At 36.6% G+C, this 21203-nt stretch overlaps 1 long non-coding RNA gene across 2 annotated transcripts; it reads left to right on the top strand.

The window, feature by feature from the left end:
• Window positions 1-52: 52 nt before the first annotated feature.
• Window positions 53-8241, top strand: LOC109439731 (uncharacterized). 2 transcript variants are annotated; one of them, XR_012493649.1, is made up of 5 exons: window positions 53-323; window positions 1192-1344; window positions 2028-2130; window positions 2656-2849; window positions 3978-8241. It is a non-coding gene; the product is annotated as an uncharacterized LOC109439731 (long non-coding RNA). The 2 variants fall into 2 exon arrangements; XR_012493650.1 differs by lacking the exon at window positions 1192-1344 and having other exon boundaries at window positions 58-323.
• Window positions 8242-21203: the final 12962 nt, after the last annotated feature.

Here is a 21203-nt window from a genome sequence, read left to right as displayed (position 1 = left end):
TCCACTGCAAGCCTATCTGTAGATCTTCCTAAGAGATCAAGGACTCCAATTAAGGTTCCCGACACGTTTATCCCCAAGGTCCTTCCTCTCGGATATTAGCTCTAGGGAGGCAAGGCGTGCTTTTTTCACTGCTGCATCTCAGCATGTAGTATAGTACCTCACACGGAGAAGTTACACAATATTTGTTAAATGAATCAGTGATTGATATGTGGTGTTCTTATTTGATCTTATTTCAGGTCATAATAATAGTGCCTTTCTATGACTGCTATGAGCCCATGGTGAGAATGGCTGGAGGAACGCCTGTTTTTGTTTCCCTAAGATCTGTAAGTATACCGATATGATTCACATGCTTTAAGAAGTTATGAAAATACCAATTACTTTATCACCCATAAAGTTTCTACTTCGATTATATTTTGGGATTTACTGTGTATCTCTACGGTGAATGAAGTTAACAACTTTAAGAGGGGAGCTTTTATTTATCCTGTGTTTGCCATGTGTGTGTATTGTATCAGCACCCACATTGTATGTAATATTATCTTTTGTGGCCACGTGTCCCCACCACCGACTGAGTACCACCAGGTCAGAGACCGTTTCTGACTCACTTTTATAGCACGGCTCCCCAGTGATTTAGCAGTGCAGAGTATATGCTGGGTGCTCAATAAATGCTTGTTAAATTCTGAAAGAAGTGATTTTCTTTTTTTTTATTCTGCTATTATCTTTAGGAATATAATCAAGTATAATAGCTTTGTCTTTTTAAAAATCTTACCAAAATAAGTAACACACTAAGGTGAATCACAGAATCTTCTACCATCAGACTTGTTAACCATAGCTGGCTCCTTTGAAGGAATATAGGCACTTTAATAGCTGTTGACCTTTGGGTCAACTCCCTTGAAGGTGATTTCCAAGAAGTACCATATGACATTTCTGCTTAAGTGTTATCAGCTAGAATTTCATCATATGGGCACCCAGTTACTGGAGATGTTGCGTAGAAAATACAAAATTTTAAAATGATCCACAACGTGCCCAGTAAAAAATTCAGAGTTCTGATACTGAGGACAAAGAGGAGAATAATATTAGGATAACTCTAGCACTCACTAGCACAGTGACAAAAAGTGCCCTGAAGAAAAAAGTAGGTTATACGTATGGAAAAGGAAGGAGATGTGATGCTATTTTATATTTATGTTTCTACAGATGACCTTGCTGATGAAGTAATGTTTCAGCAGAGTCTTCAAAGGAGGAATGGAGGAAAGCAAATGGGCATCTAGGGGAAGAAACTTTCAAACAGTGGGAAAGCACAGAAAAAGAAATTGGTTTATGTTCCAGGAATAGCAAGAAACATAGTAGGTGGGCAGTGAGCAAAAGAGGAGGTGGCAGGAGATGGGGTCAGATAGGTGTTCAGGGGTCAGAGGCCAGAAAAAGTGGTACCTCAAAGATCACTGAGAATGTTTGAATTTTATTTAGAAAGAGTAGAAAAATCAGTAGAGGATTTTGTCCATACGAGTGAAGGGATCTTTCTTAAAATCATATAGCATAACATTAGCTGCTCTGAGAAAAATGGACTGTAGCAGACCAAGATGAAAGTAGGAAGACCAATCATGAAGCTAACACCATAGTCCAGGCAAGATGTCACGATGTCTTGGACCAGGGCGTTTGGGAGGAGCAGGTGACAAGTGATGGGTTCTGGCTGGTTTTACTTTGCAGATAGAGCAAACCTAATTAGCTGATGATTACATGTGGGATGTGTGAGGAAAAAGGATATCAAGGGTAACGGTCAGGTTTTTAACCCATCCAGTTAGAAACTCAGAGTTACCGAAGTAAATAGCTAAAACTGAGGTGATCGGAAATGACACAGGTTTGAGGGGGATCCAGATTTGGGTTGTAGGTCAGTTTAGTTTGAAATACTATTTGAACTCAGAAATGATTTTTATATGGGTGGTAAAATTATATTGAATTAACAGATGTAGCTCTGAGTTGTGCTTAAACCCATAATCCCTATTTCCTAATTCTAACTTCCTCTGTATCACTAGGCAGAAGAGACACTGAAGAAATACTTGGAGTCCAAGCAGGATGTGGCTGATGCACTTCTACAGACTGATCAGTCCCTCACAGACAAGGAAAAAAAGATTGAAGGTGAGAGCAGCTGAAAACACTCTAGACAGTGGGGAAGCCTGAGAAATGTTCATGTAAGCCACATTAGTCCACCCGAAATCATTACTGTAGAACAAAGAATAGCAAATATAGTTCATAGCTCTGGGGGATTTTGTTTCTTAACTGGAATTTACAGTCATCTACCTTTTGGTCACTCAGTGCAAAAATTATCACAAAAAGTTTTCTCTATGACATGAGAATAAAACAAAAAAGGGGAGTGAACAGCAATATAAGGCTGTCATGTTTCTCTGCTAATTGGAGCCTGAAGGTGAGAAGCAAGTCAAGAGACTAGATAGCCTCAAAAGCTCTTAAAAGATTAAATAAACTGGCTGGGTGAATCTGGGATCTTAAACTTGAGCAAGATGAGCAATGATGCCTCTTACCAGCTGAAGTCAGTTCTGAGGAGGACATATACAGTCGGCAGCAATAATGGCAGGAAGCATACCAGGAAGAAAGAAGCAACGTGGTCACCACCATAAATTTTTCTTTGTCTTTGCTTCCTGACAGTGCAACGTGTGAAGGCTGAATCTGCAGAGGCTGCAGCAAAAATGTTGTAGGAAATGCAAGCAAAGAATCAGCAAATGATGGAACAGAAAGAAAAGAGTCATGAGGAACATGTGAAACAGTTGACTGAGCAGATGGAGATGGAGAGGACCCAGTCAATGGCAGAACAACAGAGGACTCTAGATCTTAAACTTCAGGTATTCGATTGTGTCATCGCCACTTCTTCTTCCACTTCGGCTGAATCAAAAACACTGCTTAGAAGTGAGAGCATCATGTCAGATTAAGGACTATTGTAGCAAAAACCCTAGTAGACATTTCATTCTATTACTGCTTCTACCTGTGACCATCTCCTGTTACTAAAGGCTAATTACTTGCAGGATTAAATACCATGCATTCCTTCATTATTAATCACTAATAAACAGTAGCTATTCATTGCCAGACACTGCACAAGGCTTTACAGACAGTCTGTGATCAAATCCTCATGTTATGTTATAGGTATTGTTATATTATCAACTTTCAAATGAGAAAATTGTAATTTCACGAGGGATAAGTAATATTTCCGGGTCCTACCTTGTGGAAGAATATCTGGACTCTCCTACTGAGTGGAGTCCAAGTGGTTATGTTTCTGCCATACCTGGTATAACTTTATCTCTGCAGGCACCCTTATGCGTAGGAAGACTCCATAACCTTCTATACAATTAACCACATAGTTAAATACCCAGGATGCCTGTACCTTCCTGTTCTCCAGACTCTACCCAAAGTCTACGTTGAGTCTAAATACACCCAGAAATACAATATGGGCCAGAGCAGGCCCTGAGCTCTTCAACTCTTTTCTGTTACCTTGCCACCACAGTTTGGAGACTTGTACGAAGTTCCCTAATCAAACATCAGCCATGATTCTGAATCAGGTTGTAACCATCCTATTAGAATTCATCCATATTCCATACTTTCTTCGATATATTTTTGAGAGTCCACACTACCTAGATCAGAGTTGAAGGGGAAAAAAAATGAGGGTTTTTTTCCAGAAAGACTGTGTTGCATGTGGGTGAAAGGGCCAAGAATATGATTCTGGGTCACTAATATTTTAAAAGTATAAGAGAAGAACATTCCTGCAGCTAAAAAAAACAAAAGAAAAGAAAAAATAACAGTAAAAAATATTAGCAGTCATAAGAAGCTCAGGAGAGTGATACAGCAGAAGTTAAGGGAGGAAAGGATTTCAAGGATAACTTTCAAAAGCTCATGAGGGTTAATGTAGGTATTGGCAGGGGAAATAATGTGGGAAATGTTTTAAGTTGTGTGAGTTCGGTCTCCACTTTCTCTTTTAGGAACATGCACAGCTTCTGAAGGAGGGATTCCAGCAAGAGAGCAGGAGTCTTCAAAACGAGATGGAAGCCATCCACAGGAGAAGCGGAGGATTATTCCCAATATGCAACATACTCTAAATATCCAAGGAACGTAATTTCCTAACCAGCTCTCCTCTCCTCCACTAGGAGCGAGTTAAACGAGCAACTTCATGACATCAAACAACTGCCACTAAACTAAAGTTAAAAACATGATGCTTGTGTTTCTGTTGAGCCATAGAGTTTGCGAAGATGAAATAAACTGTGAAGGCAATGTTTTGCCTACAGAATGATTCAATTCATGATTAATTATAGTAATAATGATTAGTATGATTTTTAACTGGATCCTATACTTGAAATGATGCATATTGACTCTAGACACACATTAGATTGTTTAATGGCATTTTACAATGAGGAGATATCAGGTGGTCTCTGTTTAGGATACACTTGCTTTTTCTTACATACACCACCCTCTAGATATCCACAGTCCCTTGCTATTACTCAAGGGTTTACTTTGGTTTTTGAATAGAGGTGGAGAGTTGTAAACATAGGGCAATTCTGATGGACGTGGACAAAGCCATCGGGCATGATTGAGCTCACTCCTGCCAAGGGGTCATTGGCTCCTGGGCTTGCTGCCAATGAGGGAGATCTGAGACAACTGGCTACGAGGTGCAGACAGTGTACAGTTCTTCATTGGGTGTTGGCTGGATGGTCTATGGGCAGTGATGGGATTCCAGGATACTGGTAGGAGAATTGCTTGCCTCTGTGCAAATGGATTTCTGCGTGGATGTTCCACCTTCTATGTCTATAAAATCCCTGTAGGTTAACTACTGCCCACAGTCCACCCTACATCTGTCTTTCTTTCTTCTAGTATCCTTTCTTTAGTCTTTGCCCTCCTGCGATTCAGAAAGTAACTTCTACATCCATAGAAAGGGAAGTTTTAACTCAAACTTGAAGTAAATTCCTTTTTATTCCTCTGAGAGCCATGGTTAACTATAGTCCTACAAAACCTAAAACTGGACTGCATTTTTCACTCTGCCCCTCTGCTATCGTGTGGGAACAATATTTTGAGGGGGGAAAATGAACTGTGACCCTCAACTCACACCATATGCCAAAATAAATTTAAGATAAATCATAGTCCTGAATGTAAAAACTAATATAATAAAGCTTCTGTAAGAAAACATAGAAGAAAATCTTTATAATCTTGGGGTAGGTAAAGATTTCTTAAACAGGATATTAAATATCATGCACTATACATAACAAGTTATTAAATTAGACTTCATCAGAATTAAAATATTCCTTGGGTATTATTGATAAGACGAGATAACAAATGCTGGCAAGAATACAGAGAAAAGGGAAGCCTAATGCATTGTTGGTAGGACTGTAAATTGATGCAGCCACTATGCAAATCAGTGTGGAGTTTCCTCAAAAATTAAAAACAGAGCTACCATATGATTCTGCAATTCCACTTCTGGATATTCTATATCTGAAGGAAACAAAAACACTAACTTAAAAACATACACGTACCCTTATGTTCATTACAGCAGCATTATTTACAAAGCCAAGATATGGAAACACCCATATCTATGGTCCATTGACAACTGAATACGTAAAGAAAAGGTGACGTCTAATGGAATATTATTCAGCCATAAAAAAGAAAAAAATTGCTATTTGCAACAACATGGATGGAACTTGAACACGTGGTAAGTAAATACGTCAGACAGAAAAAGACATATACCATATGATCTCACATATATGAAATCAAATACAAAGAAAAACAAGACTATTGATAAAGAGAAGCGCTGGTGGTTACCAGAGGTAGGGGTGGAGAGTGGGAAAAAGGGTAAAGGGAGTCAAAAAGTACAAATTTCCAGCTATCAAATAAATAAGTCAGGAGGATATAATGTACAGCATAGCAACTATAGTTAATTATACTATACTGCATATTTTAAAGTTGCTAAGAAAGTAAATCTTAAAAGTTCTCATCACAAGGAAAAAATATTCTGTGACTTTGTATGGTGATGGATGTTAACTAGACTTATTGTGGTGATCATTGTGCAATGTATCCAAATATCAAATCATTATGTTGTACACCTAAAACTAATATAATGTTGTATGTCAATTGTACCTCAATAAAAAGGAATTAAAATATTCCACTCATTAAAATAAGTCATAATAAAGGAGAAAATCAAACCACCAACTAAGAGAAAATATTCACAATGCAAATATCAGTCAAAGGACTCATATCCAGAACATATAAAGAACTCCTTTAAATCAACCTTAGGGACTGAAACTTTGTACCCTTTAACGAATACCTCCCCATATACCTGCCAGCCCCTGTCAACCACCAATCTACTCTGCTTCATTTAGTTTTATTTTTTCAGATTCCTCATATAAGTGGTATCACGTGTTTGTATGTCTGACTTACTTCAGTTAGCATAATGTACTCTAGTTTAATACATGTTCTTACAAATTGCAGGACTTCTTTCTTTTTTAGGCTGAATTATATTCCATTGTATGTAAATACCAGGTTTTCTTCGTCAAGTCATCCTTCAAAGGATATTTAGCTTGCTTCCATGTGTTCGTCATTGTATAGATATCTCTGATCTTGTTTTCTTTTCCTTTAGATATATACCAAGAAGCGAGGTTGCTGGATCATCTAGTAGTTCTTTTTTAAATTTTAGAGGAATCTTCATACTATTTTCCATAGTGGCTGCACCAATTTACATTCCCTATTGATATGACTGTAAGATTTTTATTTTTCATTTTGTTTACATGGTGTATCATGTTAATTGATTTATGGAGGTTGAATGAACCTTGCATACCAGGAATGAATCTCACTTAATCATGGTGTATGATCTTTTTAATGTCTTGCTGAATTCAGTTTGCTAATATCTTGTTGCATCTATGTTCATTAGATATTGGCCTATAGTTTTCCTTTTTTGTAATGTCTTTGTCTGGTTTTGGGGTCTGGGTAATTGTGGCCTCATAAAGTCAGCGTGGGAGCCTTCTCTCCTTTTGGATTTTTTGGAATACTTTGAGGAGAATAGGTGTTAATTCTTTTTTGGTAAAATTTGGTAAAAAGTTTGGTAAAATTCCCTTGGAAAGTCACCTTGTTCAGGACTTTTGTTTGATGGGAGCTTGTTGATTACTGATTCAATTTCATTGGTAGTAATCAGTCTATTCGGATTTTTTTTTCTTCTTCAAAGAGCCTTGGAAGATTGTATATTTCTAGGAATTTATGCATTTTCCCCCAGATTGTCCAATTTGTTGGCATATAGTTGTTTGAAGCATTTTCTTAAATTTTTTTGTACATCTGTGGTGTCAGTTGTCATTTCCCCCCTTTCATTTCTGATTTTATTTATTTGGGGTCCTCTCTCTCTTTTTCTTGATGAGTCTGGTTAAAGGTTTGTCAATTTTGTTTATGTTTTCAAAAAACAGCTCTCGGTTTCATTGATCTTTTGTATTGTTTTTTCAGTCTCTATTTCATTTATTTCCACTCTGATCTTTATTATTTCTTTCCCTATACTCACTTTGGGCTTTGTTTGCTGTTCTTTTTCCAGTTCCTTTACATGCAAAGATAAACTGTTGATTTGTTTCTTTAGGTAGGCCTGCAGTGCTATGAATGTCCCTTTTAGGACTGCTGTTGCTCTGTCCCATAGATATTGATCATTGTGTTTTCATTTGCAATTGTTTCAAAAAATATTTTGATCTTTGATCTCATTCTTGACCCATTCATTATTTAGTACCATGTCATTTTGTTATTTAGTCTGTGTGTTTTTAACTATTCTTCTTGTAATTGATTTTTATTTTCATACCACTGTGGTCAGAGAAGATGCTTGATATGATTTCAATCTTCTTAAATTTATTGAGACTTATTTGGGCTTCACATGTCATCTATCTTGGAAAATGTTCCATGTACACTTGAGAAGAATGTATATTGTGCCTCTTTGGAGTGAAATGCTCTAAAAATATCAGTTAAATCCAGCTGGTCTATGTGTGATTTAAGACCACATTTCCGTATTGATATTCTGTCTGGAAGGTCTGTCCATTGGTGTCAGTGGGTTGTTAAAGTCCCCGACTATGATTGTGTTCCTGTTGATGGCAGCCTTTGTCAGTCATGATTTGCTTTATGTATTTAGATGCTCCTATGTTAGGTGCATAAATGTTCACTAGGGTGATGTCCTCTTGTTGGACTGATTCCTTTATTATTATTATGTAATGTCCTTCTTTGTCTTTTACTACAGTCCTCATTTTAAAGTCTCTTTTCCTGCATATAAATATTGCTACCCCAGACTTTTTTCTCATTCCATTTGTATGAAATTTTTATCCATCCCCTTACTTTCAGTCTGTGTGTGTCATTTGATCTGAGGTGGTTCTCTTGTAGACAGCATATGTATGGCTCTTGTTTTCTTACCCATTCAGCTTCCCTATGTCTTTTGATTGGAGCATTTAATCCATTGACATGTAAAGTGATTATTGATAGATACACTGTTATTGTCATTTTATTAATACTATGCATATTTATTTATTTTTAATTTCCTTCCTTCTTCTCCTTAAAGAAGTTCTTTTAACAGTTCTTGTAATACTGTTTTGGTGGGGATGATTTCCTTCAGCTTTTCCTTGTCTGGGGAATTTTTTCTCTCTCCTTTAATTTTAAGTGATAGCCTTGTGAGTAAAGTAATGTTGGTTGTAGGTCCTCACTTTTCATCATTTGAATATCTCAAGCCCTTTTCATCATTTGAATATTTCAAGCCAATCTCTTCTGCCTACAAAGTTTCTGTTGAGAAATCAGCTGACAATTTTATGGGAGCTCCCTTGTAATTAAATAGTTGCCTTTCTCTTGCTGCTTTTAGGATTCTCTTTAACCTTTGCCATTTTAATTATAATATATAGTTTCTTTAAGTTCATCTTGTTTGGGACTCTGTGCTTCCTGAGATTGTATGCCTATTTCCTTCACTAGCTTAGGAAAGTTTTCAGTCATCATTTCTTCAAAAACATTCTCTATCCCTTGCTTTCTCTCTTCTCTTTCTGCGCTTAGCGTGATTTAAATTTCTATCATTAATTGTAGCGATGGTTGCACAACTCTACATTTATACTAAAACGATTGAATTCTACCTTCTGAGTTTGTGAATTGTAGGGTATGTGGTTTATATCCCAATAAATCTGTTATTTTTTGTAAAGGTTATGTAACCTGTAATCATATATATTGCCACCTCTTTTCACTTCAGCTCCTCTCTGTCCCATTTTAACTTCTGTCATCTAGCATTGGATTGACTATGCAATTTTTTTTTGCATTTTTATTAAGAACAATTGAGGTTAACATACATTTAGTATGGGTTTAGGAGGACATATATTTTTCGGTTTACAATTCCTTCCCTAAATAGTAAATTCTTTTCTAGCTGCCCCAGTGTTGTAATAACTTGCAGGAAGTTTTCTCCTGCTGAATGTGCATCACTATGTGAAGGTGCAATTTTGAAATATAATGAACCAAAGCTAGTCTGTGCAAAAATGTCCAGTTATTGGTTTTGTAACCTTTTAAATAAAAAATTCAGTTCTTATCAAAACTTGGTTAAAAATTGAAGTTTCCTGTCAGAAATATATTCAATAATACAGCATAGACAAATGTAAATCCACCACACATTATTTCTTTTTAACTGACAGTGGTAGACTAGAACTCACCCTAATTATAGTGTTTAGAATACACAAACCTCTACTAATTCTATGAAGAACAAGTATGTTTCTGTGTAAAGTCATTTTTGTTCTTCTTAATCAACTGCTTTATGTCTTATTCTTTATTCTGCTCAACCAATTGTACAAGTAAACATTTCACCAGTGTAGCAAAACCATCTACCAAACAAATGTTCCTAAGACAATGTTTCTACAAATACCTTTGGGTAAATACAAAGGAGTATGATTTTGGACTGGCATTCCCACCAAGAATAGATGAAAGTTCCTATTGCTCCATCCTTGCCATTGTTTGGTGTTGTCAATGTGGATTTTTTCCATTCTAATAGGTATGTAGTGGTAACTCATTGTTGTTTTAATTTGCAATTTCTTGGGTAGATACCCAGGAGAGGGATTGCTGGGTCATATAGCTATTCTATTCGTAATTTTTTGAGGAACCTCCACACTGCCTTCCATAACGGCTGCACCAGTCTGCATTCCCACCAACAGTGTATGAGGGTTCCTTTTTCTCCACAGCCTCTCCAACACTTGTTACTATTTGTCTTGTTGATGATAGCCATTCTGACTGGGGTGAGGTGATATATCTCATTGTGGTTTTGGTTTGCATTTCTCTGATGATTAGTGATGTTGAGCATTTTTTCATATGTCTATTTGCCATTTGTATGTCCTCTTTGGAGAAATGTCTCTTCAAGTCTTCTGCCCATTTTTCAATTGGGTTGTGTGTTTTTTTGGTGTTGAGTTGCATGGGTTCCTTGTATATTCTGGATATTAGGCCCTTATTGGAGGCACTGTTTGCAAAAATCTTCTCCCATTCAGTTGGTGGCCTCTTTATTTTGTCGATGGTTTCTTTTGCTGTGCAGAAGCTTTTAAGTTTCATATAGTCTCATTCGTTTATTTTAGCTTTTACTTCCATTACCTTTGGAGTCAAATTCATAAAATGCTCTTTGAACCCAAGGTCCATAAGTTTAGTACCTATGTTTTCTTCTATGCAATTTATTGTGTCAGGTCTTATGCTTAAGTCTTTGATTCATTTTGAATTAACTTTGGTACATGGTGACAAATAGCAGTCCAGTTTCATTTTTTTGCATGTGGCTTTTCAATTCTCCCAGCACCATTTATTGAAGAGGCTGTCTTTCCTCCATTGTATGTTTTTAGCTTCTTTGTCAAAAATTATCTGTCCATATTTATGTGGTTTTATTTCTGGGTTCTCAATTCTATTCCATTGGTCTACGTGTCTATTTTACTGCCAATACCATGCTGTTTTGATTATTGTAGCCCTGTAGTATAGGTTAAAGTCAGGAAGTGTGATACCGCCATTATTGTTCTTTTTTCTTAAGATTGCTTTGGCTATTCAGGGTCTTTTGTGGTTCCAAACAAATCTGATGATTTTCTGTTCTATTTCTTTAAAATATGCCATAGGGATTTTGATGGGGATTGCATTGAATCTGTATATTGCTTTGGGTAGTATGGCCATTTTAACTATGTTGATTCTTCCAATCCATGAGCACAGAATGTCTTTCCATTTCTTTGTGTCTTCTTCAATTTCTTTCAAAAATGTTTTATAGTTTTCAGCATATAGGTCTTTCACGTCCTTAGTTAAGTTTATTCCTAGGTATCTACCCAAAACATCTGAAAACATTTATAGATAAAGACACGTGTGCTCCAATGTTCATTGCAGCTTTGTTTACGGTGGCCAAGACATGGAAACAACCAAAATGTCCTTCGCTAGATGAATGGATAAAGAAGTTGTGGTATATATACACAATGGAATACTATTTGGCGGTAAGAAAAGATGATATAGGAACATTTGTGACAACATGGATGGATCTTGAGAGTGTAATGCTGAGCGAAATAAGTCAGACAGAAAAGACAGAGAACCATGTGATTTCACTGATATGTGGTATGTAAACCAAAAACAACAAAAGAACAAGACAAACAAATGAGAAATAGAAACTCATAGACACAGACAATAGTTTAGTGGTTACCAGAGGGTAAGGGGGGTGGGGGGTGGGGGGTGGGAGAAGAGGGTAAGGGGGATCGAATATATGGTGATGGAAGGAGAACTGACTCTGGGTGGTGAACACACAATGGGATTTATCGATGATGTAATACAGAATTATACTCCTGAAATCTATGTAATTTTACTAACAATTGTCACCCCAATAAATTTAATAAAATATATATAAAAAAATTTGCAATTTCTTAATGACACATGAGTATGATGTTGACCATCTTTTCATACGCTTATTTGCTGTCCGTACATTTTCTTTAGGAAGGTGTCTATTTGGATATTTGCTCAGTATTGAATTGGATTATTTGTTATCTTATTGTTAAGTTTTAAGAGTGCTTTGTATATTTTGAATACTAGTAGTTCATTAGATACATCTTTTGCAAAAGTTTTCTCCCAGTCTGGGGCATGTCTTCTCATTCTCTTGAAGCAGTACCTATTTTTTTATCGTCCTGAGACCACCGTCCTTTAAATTTTACAAGAATTTCAAATGTATTTAATCATGGTTTTCAACAGACTTTGTAAATTATAAAAATAATGTAAGCACAAACAAAAAATAATAATTTAGGGTATTAAATTTAAAGACAACTTAAAATGGTCTATAACAGAACGTTTTAGAAGATATTTCTTAGAAGAGTCTTCTAAGAAATCTGAAGGTAGGTCATTAAAGGTAGTGGTTAAATGTGCAACTCAAAGAGTCTCGTTAATGACCCAGCTTTCTTTTTACTTTATTCACCGACTACCTCATTTTTGTTTTCTGAGGCCAGCTCCTTTCATGTTCCCAAAACGACAGCTGTAGTTCTAGGCGTCACATATTAATTCAACACACTAAGAATGAAAAGGTACTGTTTTTCCCAAGTTTCCTTTGGTCTCCGTGAAACAAACAAACAAAAATTCCCTCAGGAGCCAGCAACAGTACTGGACAGAAAGAAAGTGGTGACAACACACATACATAAACCAAATGCAATTTGTTATTTTAACTGTATCTATTAATGGTAATAAAAGCCAACTGAGACTGAGAGAAGGTGGGACTTTTTTTAGATAAGAAACCATTATAATCAGGAGAACTCTTTAATCTCAGGAATTTCCAAGTTTGTACACACCACACATACAAAGCCTTTCTTTTTATAAGCAAAGCTTTTACAGGACCTTTGAGGAATCTGGGCAAGCAATGGGCCATGACGAGCAGACTCTCACAGGAAAGTGAAGTGCTGTGGAAGTGAAGTGCTGTGGTCAGCCTATTCTCAGGATAAGCTGATAGGGGGCACATTCTGGTGTTTAGTATTTGCTTGGAGTTGGGGGGCAGACAGAGTTCAGGGTCATTAGGGAGGAGAGAATCCTGACTAAAATTGGATCAAAGAGAGCAGTGGGTAAGAAAAGAAAATGAATAATTTTGAAAATTTGGTCAACTTCTCACTTTAGTGAGGGAGGAAATAAATACCTCTGCCCATGCCTCGTCCATCCTTCTCTTCACCGATGCCAAAATTCAGCTTCACAATCAAAGAATATTATACTACAAAGGTGGGTTTATTCTTTCATACCAAGAAGGAAAGACTAAAGACTTTCAATAACCACTTCGTAACACCTGATTAATTCTGAAAGACTAGAAGATATATCTGCAGGTCACTCTCTGGGTAGCTGGGTGAGGGATATTTGTCCAGCTATAACCAAAGCGTTCGTGATCAACCTCATCTTCAGTTGATTTCCTCAGCAGGTTTGCTGTTTGAATAGAGCTGTTACGGTCCTGACCATACCCTCCTATATACCTACACGCAGGATTTTCAGTATATTCTTGTAGACTGATTACTGTTTAGCAGTGGCTTTACACTGACTTTGTCTCTTATTGTTTTTCTCAGCAAGTCAAATGCTCTTCTAAAGGGCATCACACAAGCTTCTCATCCCAGCCTTCACTTTGATAGGCATGGGCACAGAATATGGGGGCTTACTTCTAGCAAAAGTAAATGTGACCTGTTGACCATGATTTCGGAGTAGACCTATGAAGGGTTCATTCATCTTTGTAACAACCATTGACAGAGGAACTCAAAATTAAGATATAAGAATTAGATAGGAATTTTTACTCAAATTAGTTTGGGTCTCTTTCATCAGTTGAATTCTCCATTCCTACCCCAGTCGTCATCTGCTGCCCCTGTTCCTTTTTTACCACTTTTCCCCAGATGTACACCATTCTAATTCCTTCTTATTCTGGTATTCCCCTAAATAGGACAGTCAATTGTTTGGTGATGGTGTGTGTATTAGTCAACCTAGTCATCTTTTGTGACCTCCTTTTTAACTCTGAACCTGTTGTTTTCTCTATCTCCAATTCCCAATTACTGTTCACTTATTATGTTCAGCTCTTTAGGTGATAAATTAATTACTCCAAACCAAGTTCCTGTCTTACCTTTGTATATTCAACAACTCTTTAATGTACTCTGCTGAACAAAAGGTCATTTTCTCGGGATCATCACTATAGAAAATCTTCCCAATCTAGCATAGTCCTTGCACAGTATAAGTCTTATCCTTGAAGTCATTTTTCACTACAAGATATACATTTATTAAGGGTGAAAATTTTGATTTGTTTACCTTTAATTATCAATAGCAATGATTCCCACATTTGGATTCCAAATACCAGTAAAATGTAGTCGAGTGTCACTGGAAAAACAGCATTGCCCAATTTTATATACACATAAAGACAGTTTAGAAAACTGATCATAGATTTTCACTACAATTCATGCAGAGTCCATTGTAACACTTAAAATATAAAATCATATTGAAGATAACTTCCTGATGAAAATGTGACTCGTAATATCATGTCACCAATCAAAAGAAAACAAGGCAGTTTTATTTACTGATGTTTTATACTATGTAACAGTCTTGTATTTTTTAAGTTATATTTAACAAATCTGTTTTTGTTAGTACTGTAAAACTGAGTCTCTAACATCTAGCTGCTTTTTGTTTTTATCACTGTTGTTATCAAAGAGCCTCTTTCACAAAAATATATTGGCTAAAATGGAATTAACACTGTCAATTAATAGATACAATTGTTGTTCTGTTGTTCAATATAATGGAATACAAATTTTAAAGAGATTTACAATTTCCCTGGTATACAACTCAAACATATTTGCCAGAATTTGGGCTCACATTGAAATTCAAACATGATAGGAGTGGCTTAACAGAAAGAAACAAAATGAAAGAAAACGTTTTTAGTACTTGTCAGCTTCTAAAAAATATGGGTTATGTGGTCTTGCTCATTTCAAATATTCATTTTTTACTTCAAATGTTTCTATTATTTGATTTGGAGGCCTTCAAATTATATTTAGCATTGCCTACTTTCTGCATCAAATCTGGGCACCCTAGTATTGTGTAAGTGTATGCAACAAAATAATTGTGAATATGTCTGAGCTATAAAATTAGGCATTTTACAAACACACACACACACACACACACACCTGTATTTATATTGATAATTTAAAAAATCTCCGTGGAAAGCAAAATGCTTTTTGAAAAAGGTAAAAGAAAAGAATTGAACGAAACCCCTTTTCTCTCAAAAGCACCCCTGAGAGACAGGCTGCTGACCTATCAGCCTGCTGTTTCTGGCTCACACATTCAGGCTGAGGCTCTGTCGTCATTATAGGGTTGGGGAACCTAAGCAACAACTAAAGAGGAGGGACCAGCCTGGGATTCTGAAGCCTGGTGTGGGGGAACCATGACTCTCCTCCCACTGGAGCCCAGTTCATTCCTTGCGGGTGGGGCTGGGTGGGGCATGAAAACTCAAAGTTAACTTCACAGGAAAGGGCGTGTTATTTGATTTGGTTTTGCACATCCTCACCAAAACTGCTTTGCTCTAATATCTGGCTCAATTTTCAGCTTCCAGAGAGAACCGTCTGTACCCGGAAGAGGGATTGCTGGGTCATATAGCTATTCTATTCGTAATTCTTGAGGAACCTCCACACTGCCTTCCATAACGGCTGCACCAGTCTGCATTCCCACCAACAGTGTATGAGGGTTCCTTTTTCTCCACAGCCTCTCCAACACTTGTTACTATTTGTCTTGTTGATGATAGCCATTCTGACTGGGGTGAGGTGATATATCTCATTGTGGTTTTGGTTTGCATTTCTCTGATGATTAGTGATGTTGAGCATTTTTTCATATGTCTATTTGCCATTTGTATGTCCTCTTTGGAGAAATGTCTCTTCAAGTCTTCTGCCCATTTTTCAATTGGGTTGTGTGTTTTTTTGGTGTTGAGTTGCATGGGTTCCTTGTATATTCTGGATATTAGGCCCTTATTGGAGGCACTGTTTGCAAAAATCTTCTCCCATTCAGTTGGTGGCCTCTTTATTTTGTCGATGGTTTCTTTTGCTGTGCAGAAGCTTTTAAGTTTCATATAGTCTCATTCGTTTATTTTAGCTTTTACTTCCATTACCTTTGGAGTCAAATTCATAAAATGCTCTTTGAACCCAAGGTCCATAAGTTTAGTACCTATGTTTTCTTCTATGCAATTTATTGTGTCAGGTCTTATGCTTAAGTCTTTGATTCATTTTGAATTAACTTTGGTACATGGTGACAAATAGCAGTCCAGTTTCATTTTTTTGCATGTGGCTTTTCAATTCTCCCAGCACCATTTATTGAAGAGGCTGTCTTTCCTCCATTGTATGTTTTTAGCTTCTTTGTCAAAAATTATCTGTCCATATTTATGTGGTTTTATTTCTGGGTTCTCAATTCTATTCCATTGGTCTACGTGTCTATTTTACTGCCAATACCATGCTGTTTTGATTATTGTAGCCCTGTAGTATAGGTTAAAGTCAGGAAGTGTGATACCGCCATTATTGTTCTTTTTTCTTAAGATTGCTTTGGCTATTCAGGGTCTTTTGTGGTTCCAAACAAATCTGATGATTTTCTGTTCTATTTCTTTAAAATATGCCATAGGGATTTTGATGGGGATTGCATTGAATCTGTATATTGCTTTGGGTAGTATGGCCATTTTAACTATGTTGATTCTTCCAATCCATGAGCACAGAATGTCTTTCCATTTCTTTGTGTCTTCTTCAATTTCTTTCAAAAATGTTTTATAGTTTTCAGCATATAGGTCTTTCACGTCCTTAGTTAAGTTTATTCCTAGGTATCTACCCAAAACATCTGAAAACATTTATAGATAAAGACACGTGTGCTCCAATGTTCATTGCAGCTTTGTTTACGGTGGCCAAGACATGGAAACAACCAAAATGTCCTTCGCTAGATGAATGGATAAAGAAGTTGTGGTATATATACACAATGGAATACTATTTGGCGGTAAGAAAAGATGATATAGGAACATTTGTGACAACATGGATGGATCTTGAGAGTGTAATGCTGAGCGAAATAAGTCAGACAGAAAAAGCAGAGAACCATGTGATTTCACTGATATGTGGTATGTAAACCAAAAACAACAAAAGAACAAGACAAACAAATGAGAAATAGAAACTCATAGACACAGACAATAGTTTAGTGGTTACCAGAGGGTAAGGGGGGTGGGGGGTGGGGGGTGGGAGAAGAGGGTAAGGGGGATCGAATATATGGTGATGGAAGGAGAACTGACTCTGGGTGGTGAACACACAATGGGATTTATCGATGATGTAATACAGAATTATACTCCTGAAATCTATGTAATTTTACTAACAATTGTCACCCCAATAAATTTAATAAAATATATATAAAAAAATTTGCAATTTCTTAATGACACATGAGTATGATGTTGACCATCTTTTCATACGCTTATTTGCTGTCCGTACATTTTCTTTAGGAAGGTGTCTATTTGGATATTTGCTCAGTATTGAATTGGATTATTTGTTATCTTATTGTTAAGTTTTAAGAGTGCTTTGTATATTTTGAATACTAGTAGTTCATTAGATACATCTTTTGCAAAAGTTTTCTCCCAGTCTGGGGCATGTCTTCTCATTCTCTTGAAGCACTACCTATTTTTTTTTATCGTCCTGAGACCACCGTCCTTTAAATTTTTACAAGAATTTCAAATGTATTTAATCATGGTTTTCAACAGACTTTGTAAATTATAAAAATAATGTAAGCACAAACAAAAAATAATAATTTAGGGTATTAAATTTAAAGACAACTTAAAATGGTCTATAACAGAACGTTTTAGAAGATATTTCTTAGAAGAGTCTTCTAAGAAATCTGAAGGTAGGTCATTAAAGGTAGTGGTTAAATGTGCAACTCAAAGAGTCTCGTTAATGACCCAGCTTTCTTTTTACTTTATTCACCGACTACCTCATTTTTGTTTTCTGAGGCCAGCTCCTTTCATGTTCCCAAAACGACAGCTGTAGTTCTAGGCGTCACATATTAATTCAACACACTAAGAATGAAAAGGTACTGTTTTTCCCAAGTTTCCTTTGGTCTCCGTGAAACAAACAAACAAAAATTCCCTCAGGAGCCAGCAACAGTACTGGACAGAAAGAAAGTGGTGACAACACACATACATAAACCAAATGCAATTTGTTATTTTAACTGTATCTATTAATGGTAATAAAAGCCAACTGAGACTGAGAGAAGGTGGGACTTTTTTTAGATAAGAAACCATTATAATCAGGAGAACTCTTTAATCTCAGGAATTTCCAAGTTTGTACACACCACACATACAAAGCCTTTCTTTTTATAAGCAAAGCTTTTACAGGACCTTTGAGGAATCTGGGCAAGCAATGGGCCATGACGAGCAGACTCTCACAGGAAAGTGAAGTGCTGTGGAAGTGAAGTGCTGTGGTCAGCCTATTCTCAGGATAAGCTGATAGGGGGCACATTCTGGTGTTTAGTATTTGCTTGGAGTTGGGGGGCAGACAGAGTTCAGGGTCATTAGGGAGGAGAGAATCCTGACTAAAATTGGATCAAAGAGAGCAGTGGGTAAGAAAAGAAAATGAATAATTTTGAAAATTTGGTCAACTTCTCACTTTAGTGAGGGAGGAAATAAATACCTCTGCCCATGCCTCGTCCATCCTTCTCTTCACCGATGCCAAAATTCAGCTTCACAATCAAAGAATATTATACTACAAAGGTGGGTTTATTCTTTCATACCAAGAAGGAAAGACTAAAGACTTTCAATAACCACTTCGTAACACCTGATTAATTCTGAAAGACTAGAAGATATATCTGCAGGTCACTCTCTGGGTAGCTGGGTGAGGGATATTTGTCCAGCTATAACCAAAGCGTTCGTGATCAACCTCATCTTCAGTTGATTTCCTCAGCAGGTTTGCTGTTTGAATAGAGCTGTTACGGTCCTGACCATACCCTCCTATATACCTACACGCAGGATTTTCAGTATATTCTTGTAGACTGATTACTGTTTAGCAGTGGCTTTACACTGACTTTGTCTCTTATTGTTTTTCTCAGCAAGTCAAATGCTCTTCTAAAGGGCATCACACAAGCTTCTCATCCCAGCCTTCACTTTGATAGGCATGGGCACAGAATATGGGGGCTTACTTCTAGCAAAAGTAAATGTGACCTGTTGACCATGATTTCGGAGTAGACCTATGAAGGGTTCATTCATCTTTGTAACAACCATTGACAGAGGAACTCAAAATTAAGATATAAGAATTAGATAGGAATTTTTACTCAAATTAGTTTGGGTCTCTTTCATCAGTTGAATTCTCCATTCCTACCCCAGTCGTCATCTGCTGCCCCTGTTCCTTTTTTACCACTTTTCCCCAGATGTACACCATTCTAATTCCTTCTTATTCTGGTATTCCCCTAAATAGGACAGTCAATTGTTTGGTGATGGTGTGTGTATTAGTCAACCTAGTCATCTTTTGTGACCTCCTTTTTAACTCTGAACCTGTTGTTTTCTCTATCTCCAATTCCCAATTACTGTTCACTTATTATGTTCAGCTCTTTAGGTGATAAATTAATTACTCCAAACCAAGTTCCTGTCTTACCTTTGTATATTCAACAACTCTTTAATGTACTCTGCTGAACAAAAGGTCATTTTCTCGGGATCATCACTATAGAAAATCTTCCCAATCTAGCATAGTCCTTGCACAGTATAAGTCTTATCCTTGAAGTCATTTTTCACTACAAGATATACATTTATTAAGGGTGAAAATTTTGATTTGTTTACCTTTAATTATCAATAGCAATGATTCCCACATTTGGATTCCAAATACCAGTAAAATGTAGTCGAGTGTCACTGGAAAAAACAGCATTGCCCAATTTTATATACACATAAAGACAGTTTAGAAAACTGATCATAGATTTTCACTACAATTCATGCAGAGTCCATTGTAACACTTAAAATATAAAATCATATTGAAGATAACTTCCTGATGAAAATGTGACTCGTAATATCATGTCACCAATCAAAAGAAAACAAGGCAGTTTTATTTACTGATGTTTTATACTATGTAACAGTCTTGTATTTTTTAAGTTATATTTAACAAATCTGTTTTTGTTAGTACTGTAAAACTGAGTCTCTAACATCTAGCTGCTTTTTGTTTTTATCACTGTTGTTATCAAAGAGCCTCTTTCACAAAAATATATTGGCTAAAATGGAATTAACACTGTCAATTAATAGATACAATTGTTGTTCTGTTGTTCAATATAATGGAATACAAATTTTAAAGAGATTTACAATTTCCCTGGTATACAACTCAAACATATTTGCCAGAATTTGGGCTCACATTGAAATTCAAACATGATAGGAGTGGCTTAACAGAAAGAAACAAAATGAAAGAAAACGTTTTTAGTACTTGTCAGCTTCTAAAAAATATGGGTTATGTGGTCTTGCTCATTTCAAATATTCATTTTTTACTTCAAATGTTTCTATTATTTGATTTGGAGGCCTTCAAATTATATTTAGCATTGCCTACTTTCTGCATCAAATCTGGACACCCAAGTATTGTGTAAGTGTATGCAACAAAATAATTGTGAATATGTCTGAGCTATAAAATTAGGCATTTTACAAACACACACACACACACACACACACCTGTATTTATATTGATAATTTAAAAAATCTCTGTGGAAAGCAAAATACTTTTTAAAAAAGCAAAAAAAAAAAAAAAAAAAAAAAAAAAAAAAAAAGAATTGAACGAAACCCCTTTTCTATCAAAAGCACCCCTGAGAGACAGGCTGCTGACCTATCAGCCTGCTGTTTCTGGCTCACACATTCAGGCTGAGGCTCTGTCGTCATTATAGGGTTGGGGAACCTAAGCAACAACTAAAGAGGAGGGAACAGCCTGGGATTCTGAAGCCTGGTGTGGGGGAACCATGACTCTCCTCCCACTGGAGGAGAGTCATTCCTTGGGGATGGGGCTGGGGTGGGGCATGAAAACTGAGAGTTAACTTCACAGGAAAGGGCATGTCATTTGATTTGGTTTTGCACATCCTCAGCCAAAACTGCATTGCTCTAGTATCTGGCTCAGTTTTCAGCTTCCAGAGAGAACAGTCTGTACCCAGAGGAGCCAGACGCAGGAGGTTGGTGGCTGGGCCTGATAGCCCCATGTGGGGCTGGTATGACCCATGATTTGCAAGTGATGCCA

The sequence above is a fragment of the Rhinolophus sinicus genome, unplaced genomic scaffold (genome assembly GCF_036562045.2).
Source record: "Rhinolophus sinicus isolate RSC01 unplaced genomic scaffold, ASM3656204v1 Contig85, whole genome shotgun sequence".
In the NCBI taxonomy this organism is placed as follows: Eukaryota; Metazoa; Chordata; class Mammalia; order Chiroptera; family Rhinolophidae; genus Rhinolophus; species Rhinolophus sinicus.
Note: the sequence above shows the minus strand (reverse complement) of the source record. Positions and strands in the feature narration are given on the sequence as shown.